Genomic DNA, 8911 nt, shown 5'->3' on the forward strand with positions numbered 1-8911 from the left:
AACCGCCCCTTTAATGGTTGGGTTTCGTTTTGCGGAATTAATGGAACCCACATCCCTTTCCATGGCTTTGTGGAAATGTCAGAGTTTACCAGTGATGTACGGCCATTACAGGGCGACGTCACCATGTCCCGTATCAGACAATACACTGCATGACGGCACGCCATTGTGTAATACAAACAGAGTCGCCAGTATTGTTCTCTCGAATGGCAAACACTGAAGTATGAGGAAGAAAAGAATGAAAGCCAATTCTGAGGAAAAGAAGAATTTTGGAAGATTGGGCAAAGATTCTATTCATCAGTGAGTAATAGGGCTTAATTAGCATGCAAAGAAAGCTGTTCATGTTGACAGTTGCTGAAGTTGGTGATGTAACCTGAGGGGCCATTATTTCACAGAGGTGTCAAGATTCAGGTTCCCATCATAAGAATGGTATAGAAAAGGACAGTTGGGTAGCAGGTGCACTGAGAGGAAGGGACATTCTGAGACCCCTTAGTGGGGGGCCTATGGATCTGGACAAGTTGCATGATTTGTTTCCTTCTGATGCTTGTGCCGTGTCTGCGGTGTGTGGAGGAGCCTAGAGCGAATCTTTATCTGGGAATCCTTTGTTGGGTAGGGTTTGGCCATGGGGTCTGAAGCTGGACACACCCATTGGTTGCATCATCCTTAGAGAACAAGACAGATAAAAATCATTGGGTGGATACTTTTGAGGTTGGAACGACATCCATCACTCATAGGGTTGCCAATCTACAGTTGGTGGCTGGAGCTCTCCTGGGGTTACAACTGGTCTGCTTTGGAAGATGGATTCTCTGACTTTACAGGTATCGGCTGGATATTAGGAAAAACTTTTTCACGGTCAGGGTGGTTCAAAGGTGGAATCAGCCGCCGAGGGCGGTGGTAAGCTCCCCTTCACTGGCAACCTTTAAGAAGAGGCTGGACGAATATTTGTCAGGGATGCTTTAGGTTGGTCCTGCATTGGGTGGGGGGTTGGACTAGATGGTCTGGATGGCCCCTTCCAACTCTATGATTTTATGATTCTACACCCCATTGAAGTTGCTCCCCTCCCCAAACCATGCTCTCCTCTCTCTCCACCCCCAAAATCTCCAGGTATTTCCCAACCCAAAGCTTGCAACCTTAATAGCTGTGAAAGTATATGGATTTTAGAGGCTTAATTCTAGGGTGGACAATATCGCACCCAAGGCAGCACCTGAACCAACTGCCAGAACTGGAGAGTAAATTTGCCGGTAAATTTAGTCTAAAATGAAACTTCAAAGTGACATGTGAACCAGCCAAAAATGTTCAGGAGGAATAAAAAAGAGTGCCGATAACACTCTGGTCATTCTCAGGGATTGTTAGAGAGATTGCACAGGTGAGAAAAGTTGAGCAATCCTTCCGCCTCCCTATGCCCCACCATGGGAGCTTTGCTCATCTGAACAAGGCCTTCTGCAGCTGCCAACCTGCAAATTAGCAAAACCAGCAGCTGCCCATGTATGTGTCTTCTCTTGAGCTTCACATTATGGAATGGCCTGCCTGATGAGGTTAGGAAGGCTCTCACCTTCCTGGCTTTCTGCAAACTATGCAAAACTGAATTAGTCAAGATGGCTTTTTAACATGGATAATAGGGCTGCACTGGAACAACATGGCTCTGAAAGATACTCGTGTGAAGGGTTAGGGACTGTGGCTTATAGTGCTGTGCATAGTTCATACTGCCAGTGATAGTTCATCCTGTCTGTTGCTGTAAGGAGGATCCTGCTATGCAATTCTAGCATCATTTAAGGCATCATGTTAATATTTTTGCTATGCTTCAGTTCTGATTACAGATTTCTGGTGGGTTCCAGACTTCTACCATCCTAATCCTATTGCACTGTTCACTGGATGTCCCATCCTGTTGCTTGTATTGTCTTATTTCTGTGTAAATTTCCTTGGGACCTAGTGAGAAAGGCAGACTCTAAATAATGTAAAGAAATGAATACAGAAATAGGGATGGGCACAAACCAGCTGACAAACTAAAGTTCATCACAAACTTTGGCCAGTTCATGGTTCACAAAGCAATTTTCGCAAACTGAAGAACCACCATGAACTTACACAAATTTTAATGCCATTTGTGGCAGTTTGTCAAGAGCAGAAAGCAGGGGATTCTTTCTGCTCTTCATGAAAAACAGCTGAGTGGCAGGGAGGTCCCCGCCACTCAGCTGTTTGGTTTAAATGGCTTGGAGCCATTTATAACCCTGCTTTTTGTTTCCCATGGCTTTTCATGGGGAACAAAAAGCAGGGGTTTAAACTTTAACTGGCTCACAAACCGATATGAACTGAGTTGGTTTGTGAACCAACCTCCCAGTTTGTGGTTCGGTTCATGGTTCAACCACAAACTGAATTGAACTGCAGAAATGGGGTTCATGCCCATCCCTATACATAAAAAGATTAGCCAGGATGTTTCTGTTAGTTGTGCAAAAACATTATCTAGAAATGTTCTCCTATAGATGTGAATTTTTTAAAATGGCTCAAGAGGCATAGGGTGCTTCCCTCGTGGATAATTGTCCTACATCTCTGGAGCCTAAGGAAAATAGTAGAATCCATGACTTGGACTTCATATCTAGCTGGCTCAATGCAGAGTCTTTCATATATGTAAATTAGGGTTGCCACTGGGGCTCCACCCCCACCAATCAGCTGGTTGGCCAAGGGACTTACAGACAGTGGGGGAGCATCTCCATGTCATTGCCAGCAACTCAATGACATCAGTCTTGGTATGCACCCCTTAATAATCTTGCTTGACCTCCTTCGGACTTTTTGGAGATAGGGTGACCAGAAATGTACATGGTATTCCAAATGAGGCTGCATCATAGACCTCTACAAGGGCATCACAATATTGGCAGTTAATTTTTCAATCACTTCTTTAGGGTTGCGGTCACATGCGCCAGAAAAAACGGGGGTGGGTGGGGGGACATGAGGCTATTTCTTTCGGAGGAATTTGACTCGCAGTTGCACGATCACACTTCCCTTTGAAGCTGCGGGCGCAGTCCATCAGTGTGTGATCAGATGCAGGTGAGTCGTGATTTGTTTGTGCCGTTCCCCCCCCCCCAATGCGCTTAAATGAGGGATCGATGAATCGCACCTCCACACCGAGGGCTCCCTATGGAGTTTTCAATCATGACCTTTTTTGTAGCAGGAACTCCTTTGCATGTTAGGCTACACTCCCCTAATTTAGCCAATCCTCCAAGAGCTTATATAGCTCTTCTTCCAGGGGCTACTGTAAGCTCTTGGAGGATTGGCTATATCAGGGGTGTGTGGCCTAATATGCAAAGGAGTTCCTGCTACAAAAAAAGCTCTGTTTGCAACGATGCACATACTGCGAAGGGAAAAAAACACAAGAGCACGGAGTTGGGATGGCCTGATCAGACCATCCTGATGCTATGAGAGCGCACTGGAGCGACCAGACACAGGAAAGTCCATCCATGGCCTGTCACAACCCATTTACTACCGGGTTCCCCCCGGTGTCTTTTAACTCCGCTTCTGCGATGGAGCAGAATGGGTTGCCGATGGCTGCGGGGCGCTTCCCAGATGTTGTTGTCTGATCGCGCCCTTTAAATCCACCTGGCATTCGCACCTGTGTTTGATCTAATCGTGCATATGATTGCAGCCTAATAATCCCCAGAATGGAGTTCCGGGCACCTCTTGTAGGAACAATGTTGATATGCATGCCTTAAAGGTAGGGTTGCCAGCTCTGGGTTGGGAAATACCTGCAGATTTTGAGGGTGGGGCCTGGGGAGGGCAGGGTTTGGGGAGGGGAGATAGCTCAGCAGGGTATAATGCCATTGAGTCCCCCCTCAAAAGCTGCCATATTCTCCAGGGGAACTGATCTTGGTCATTTGGAGATCAATTGTAATAGTGGTAGATTTCCAGGTGCCACTTGGAGGTCAGTAACCCTACCTAAAGGGCACCTTTGCTACTATAGGGAGGGAAAAGAGACACTCTTGTAGTATTTCAAGCATAGGAATTGTGCCACTAAATATGGGTCTGCTTATTGGTTGTGACTTCGTGTTGCCTAAATTGCATGCATAATCAACCCGTTCCATTCTCTGACATTATTATCTCCTTTGAAAGCTACTCATTTGGTTTTAAAGATCCCTTTTGGGACCAGAGTGCGCAATGGAGATGCCATCTGTCATCCTGTCTAAGACCAGACCCATAAATGGAATGGTATCATTGTGTCGCTGTCACAATCAAGGAGCATTGAACGCTGAAGAGATAATTGCCTGAAATGCCAATGGCTTCCGCTGTGGAAAGTAGACATCAGGACTAAATTCGGACTTCAAGCAGGCGATTGTTTTCTTCTCTCTTAACTTTCTTGTTTGTTGCCTGTTCCCCCCAAAAAAGACTCCAACGTCAACTGCTTTGTTACTATTAATGCCCTTGCTTGGTTAGTTTTGTTGTTGTTGTTGTTCTTGTGTTTGACCTAGAGATGGAGTTGGAACTTGTGGAAAGTCACAGCCACCTTCATTCAGAAGCCAACATGTAATCCTGGCTTCTGAGGGCCTGAGGAAGCCATGCATTTGTGACAGAGGGCCGTCTCACATGTGTTTTCATCACTTGATGGAGGCTGCATCGAGTAATAACTTTCATATAATTATAAAAATTGACTGCTGGCAAGATGGACCTGCAACTTGTGGGGTTTTCAAGAAAAGAGATGATCTCAGTTGGCTTTGCCATTGTCTTCCTCCGCATAGCAACACTGAACTTCCTTGGTGGTCTCCTACCAAGCACAAACCATGGCCAACCCCGATTACCTTCAGAGCTCTGAGAAGCTCAATCTAGTTATGGGCTGTTCAGGTTTGCACTCGGGAATGTTTCAATGTTTGCCACCTTGGGGACCATGAGCTGGGTGGAAAGGTGGTGTCAGGCCCCGGGGTGGCCCTAGGCTTTGGAGGAACGCTAGCCGTGCTGGCAGAGGAGTCAGGAGTGAAGCGAGGGTCTCAGATGTGGAAAAAGCCTGGAGTTCCATCACTACCAGATCCTTCTTCCCTGGGATCAACAGCCGATCCAACCTGTCTCTCTGAGTATCCCAGCCAGTTGCCACCGACATCCTCCTCGGCTCTCATCTGCTTTCCTCCATTTATCCTCCTTCCCCCACCCCTGTGACACCTCCCTTTCAGTGATGTCATTGCTCCCTCAGGATGCCAATCACCCCAGCCGCTTTCTCTATGGTGCATTTCCACCCCAGTCCCTCCCCCCCGGGTTTTCCTGTGATTCCCCTCCTGAGCCGGGATGCGTGCAGGTGCGGTCACTTCTGGTGAAGACATGGGGATTGACGCCAGCTGCCGCAGTGTCTCCTGCCTTCCTCTCTCTGGTAAGGCCGTGCTTCTCCAGCCTTTGTGCAGCCAAGACCGAGTGTGCCCGCCCCGCATCTCCTGCTGATGGAGCGGGCCGGTCTTGGGCAGCCTCTCTGTCGACATCCCTGTCTCCTTCTCCGACACTCTTCTCCGGGGCTCCCAATCCCTCGGTGGGAGCAGGGGTGGCAGCCATGGGGATTCCAGGCACCCATCTTCGGCTTCCCCAGTGCCGGGGTGGTCTCCAGCTCTGTCGCGGTTCTCGGCGTCCCAGAACCCCATGACACAGTGTGCCCTGTCCTCCAAGGGACAACTCCCCCAAACAAACAGATAGAAGCTGAGTTACACCCATCTGTCCACTGCAGTCAATGGGTTTTGAAGAGTATGGCTGCAATCACAAACACTAAATAAATGTAGTTTCAATCCACTTTCAATGCACCTTCCGACTGGATTTTGCCAGTTCACACAGTAAAATCCAGTTGGAAAGTGCATTATTTAGTGTGTGTGACTGCAGCCTATAACTCTTATCGCAAAGCTCTATGGAGCTGCAGAAGTCTGCAAAGCCTGGAGTTGTGGCAAGAAGGAGGGTTGGGGTTTTGTGTGGTGCTTTAGCTGATGTGTAACAGAGCCATAGTACACCCGTTGGGTGTTTGTGGCACAACCAGAGAGGCCTGACTCCTGCCTTCAGTACTTCTTTGCTCATTGCTCACTTCTAAAGTGACCAGTGACTCACGAAAGCTTTTTGTTAGTCTTTAAGGTGCTCCTGGATTCTCGCTCTTTTCTACTGCTACAGGCGGACTAGCACGGCTACCTATCTTGATCTTTGCTTGCCGGTGGAACATTCTTACCAGAGCAAGATTTCGCATGCCTGTGTTCTTATGCTCAGTGTTCAACAGACCCACAAGTGCCAACATAGCCTTCCTGTTGGAATAAAAGTACCACATAGCGATCAAATCAGCACTGGTTTCTCCAGGCAAGAAAGGACTTCCCATCGACAGCTCAGAAAGACACTGAACAAAATGAAGATGCCTCATACGGAATCAGGATGGTCCATCAAAGTCAGTATTGTCTACTCAGACTGGTAGTCTGGCCATAGCTATAGTGGGGCTCTTGGGGACTCTGCCCCCTTCCTTAAAGGGCAAGCCCCACAAGATTTTTTGGAGACAATTTTTTGGAGAAGAATCTGGGGGGGGAACATGCATGCCCCCACTTTAAATGCTTTTGAGAAGAACTGGGGGGGAGGGTGGCACATGCCCCTCTCCCTCCCTTCTGCAAGATTGAAAGGGCCTTCCAGCTGATTGGCGGGCCACATGCTCCCCACTGATCAGCCGAGGGCCCTTTAAATCTTGCACGAGGGGAGGGAGAGGGGTGGCTGCCGGCCGTCAGGCTTGGGGGCAGACTGGAGCTGACATAAAAATAATGGCAGCCCCAGCAGCCCCACCAGAATTTATTTTTTGCCCCACAGGCCATAAAATCTTTGCTATGGTCTTTCACATCGCCTCCTACCTGATCCTTTCCATGGAAGATGCCGGGGATCGAACCTGGGACCTTCTGCATGCCAAGCAGAACCTCTACCACTGAGCCACAGCCCCTCCCTGACACATGAACGTTTGTTCTTACGCAGCCACAAAAGTTTAATTGGTGTGAACGGCTGGATGCAACCGGTGTTTAGAACCGCCAGGGGGGGGGTGTCAGAGGATGCTGGGTCCAGAATTGGAGCGGGAACCCTCTCCTACGCTTTCTGTGTGGGATGTATTAAGGTTCCAGCATGAAGTGGCGGATTTGATTTGCCCGGCAGTGCAGAGAGGCTGTCTTATTAAACGGTGAATATCGGCAGTGTGATTATTGTGGGAGCCTTGCTGCTTGTTTATATGTGTAAATCACAAGTAGTCATGCCTCTGAGCAACAGCTGTAATCATTGTAATAAATTAATTACTGAAGAGAGGCGAGGAGATTTTCCTCTCTGAGAAATTGCTGACGGCCAACCATCATTACCAGCTAATTGTGGCCTCATCACCCTCCCCATTCTTGTTTTCCCATTTTGCATTGCAAGTTCACATATACTTAGGGTCTTTCTGCCTGATGAGTTTATGGCTCAATAAACACCCCAGGTATCTCTTGCAGTCCACAGGTTTGGTGTAGTGGTGCAGTGGTGTAGTGCAGCGGACTCTAATCTGGAGAGCTGGGTTTGGCTCCCCACTCCTTCTCCACAGGCATCCAGCTGGGTGACCTTGGGTCAGTCACAGTTCTCTCGGAACTCTCTCAGCCCCACCCACCTCACAGGGCGTCTGTTGTGGGGAGAGGAAGGGAAGGTGATTGTAAGCCGCTCTGGGACTCCTTCGGGTAGTGAAGAACAGGGCATAAAACCAACTCCTCCTCCTCTTCTTCCTCCACCACCACTCTGCATGCTAATAACATAAAGTGTGCTATCAAGTTGCAACCAAATCATGACGATCCCACGCGGTTCCATACAGTTTTCAAGGCAAGAGATGGGCAAAGGTGGCTTGCCACGACCCCCTGCAGAGCAGCCGCTGTCTTCCTTGGTGGTCTCCCATCTGAGTACTGACCCTACTTAGCTTCCAGGCTGTGATGATATGGGGCTCGTCTGGGCCACGAGGGTATGCCACTGTTTTGAAAACATCACATTCTGTCAGCACTCAACCTGGCCTTACCTGAGGAGTGGGGGGGGGGACACAGAGCCATTGCCTTAAAAGGGCACTACTTCCTCAGCAGCTGATGGCAGCATCCAGGGGTATTTTTGGGCAGGAACGCACAGGAACAGAATTCCGGCTGGCTCCTGAGTTGGCCACGCCCAGCAGGAACTCATTAGCATAATAGGCCACACCCAACAGCAGGAACTCATTAGGATTGGCTACAGTAGGGGTGTGTGGCCTAACATGCAAAGGAGTTCCTGCTACAAAAAAGGCCCTGGGTTTTGACAACAAACAAGGTAAAGAGAATAACAAGCAAAAGGTGGGTGTGGCTGGATAACCACACTTCTGGTAACATGGGGGTGCGGCCTAATGTGCTAATGAGCTGTGCTATCAGGGGTGTGTCCTAATATGCTAATGAGTTCCTGCTGTTGGGTGTGGCCTGTTATGCTAATGAGTTCCTGCTGGGATTTTTCTACAAAAAGAGCCCTGGTTGGGGTCACCTGACTGCAGAGGGAGTTCCCAAATTTATAGCCTATCCCCACATGTAGCCGTAACAACCAAATCTTGGGCACTCCCATTCCCACTTGCAATTGGCTCCTGGCCAGGGCTAATTTGTGACTGGAATTGGCCTATAACTGGTCATTCCCTATGAGAGAGCCTCTCTCTGCTCTCTCTCTGTTGTGTTCCTGCTCTCTCTCTACTTGTTTGAATTGCACCTGGAAATGCTGTCCCAGGTGGAACAAAGAACTGTTTTGTGACTTGAGCACATGGTGTGCAAAGATGCTTTTAAAAATCCCTTGCTGTCTAACTGGACTGTCTACCTTGGACACTATTTGGACTGATGGATTCCTGAACTTGGTAAATATGCATCTTGTGCTGTGTATTTAAGGCAAACAGCCCTAGCCTTTCTTGTTTTGAAATCTTTCATAGTTTACTTGC

This window comes from Gekko japonicus, unplaced genomic scaffold (assembly GCF_001447785.1).
Source record: "Gekko japonicus isolate JY-2015 unplaced genomic scaffold, Gekko_japonicus_V1.1 scaffold1910, whole genome shotgun sequence".
NCBI classification, from domain to species: Eukaryota; Metazoa; Chordata; class Lepidosauria; order Squamata; family Gekkonidae; genus Gekko; species Gekko japonicus.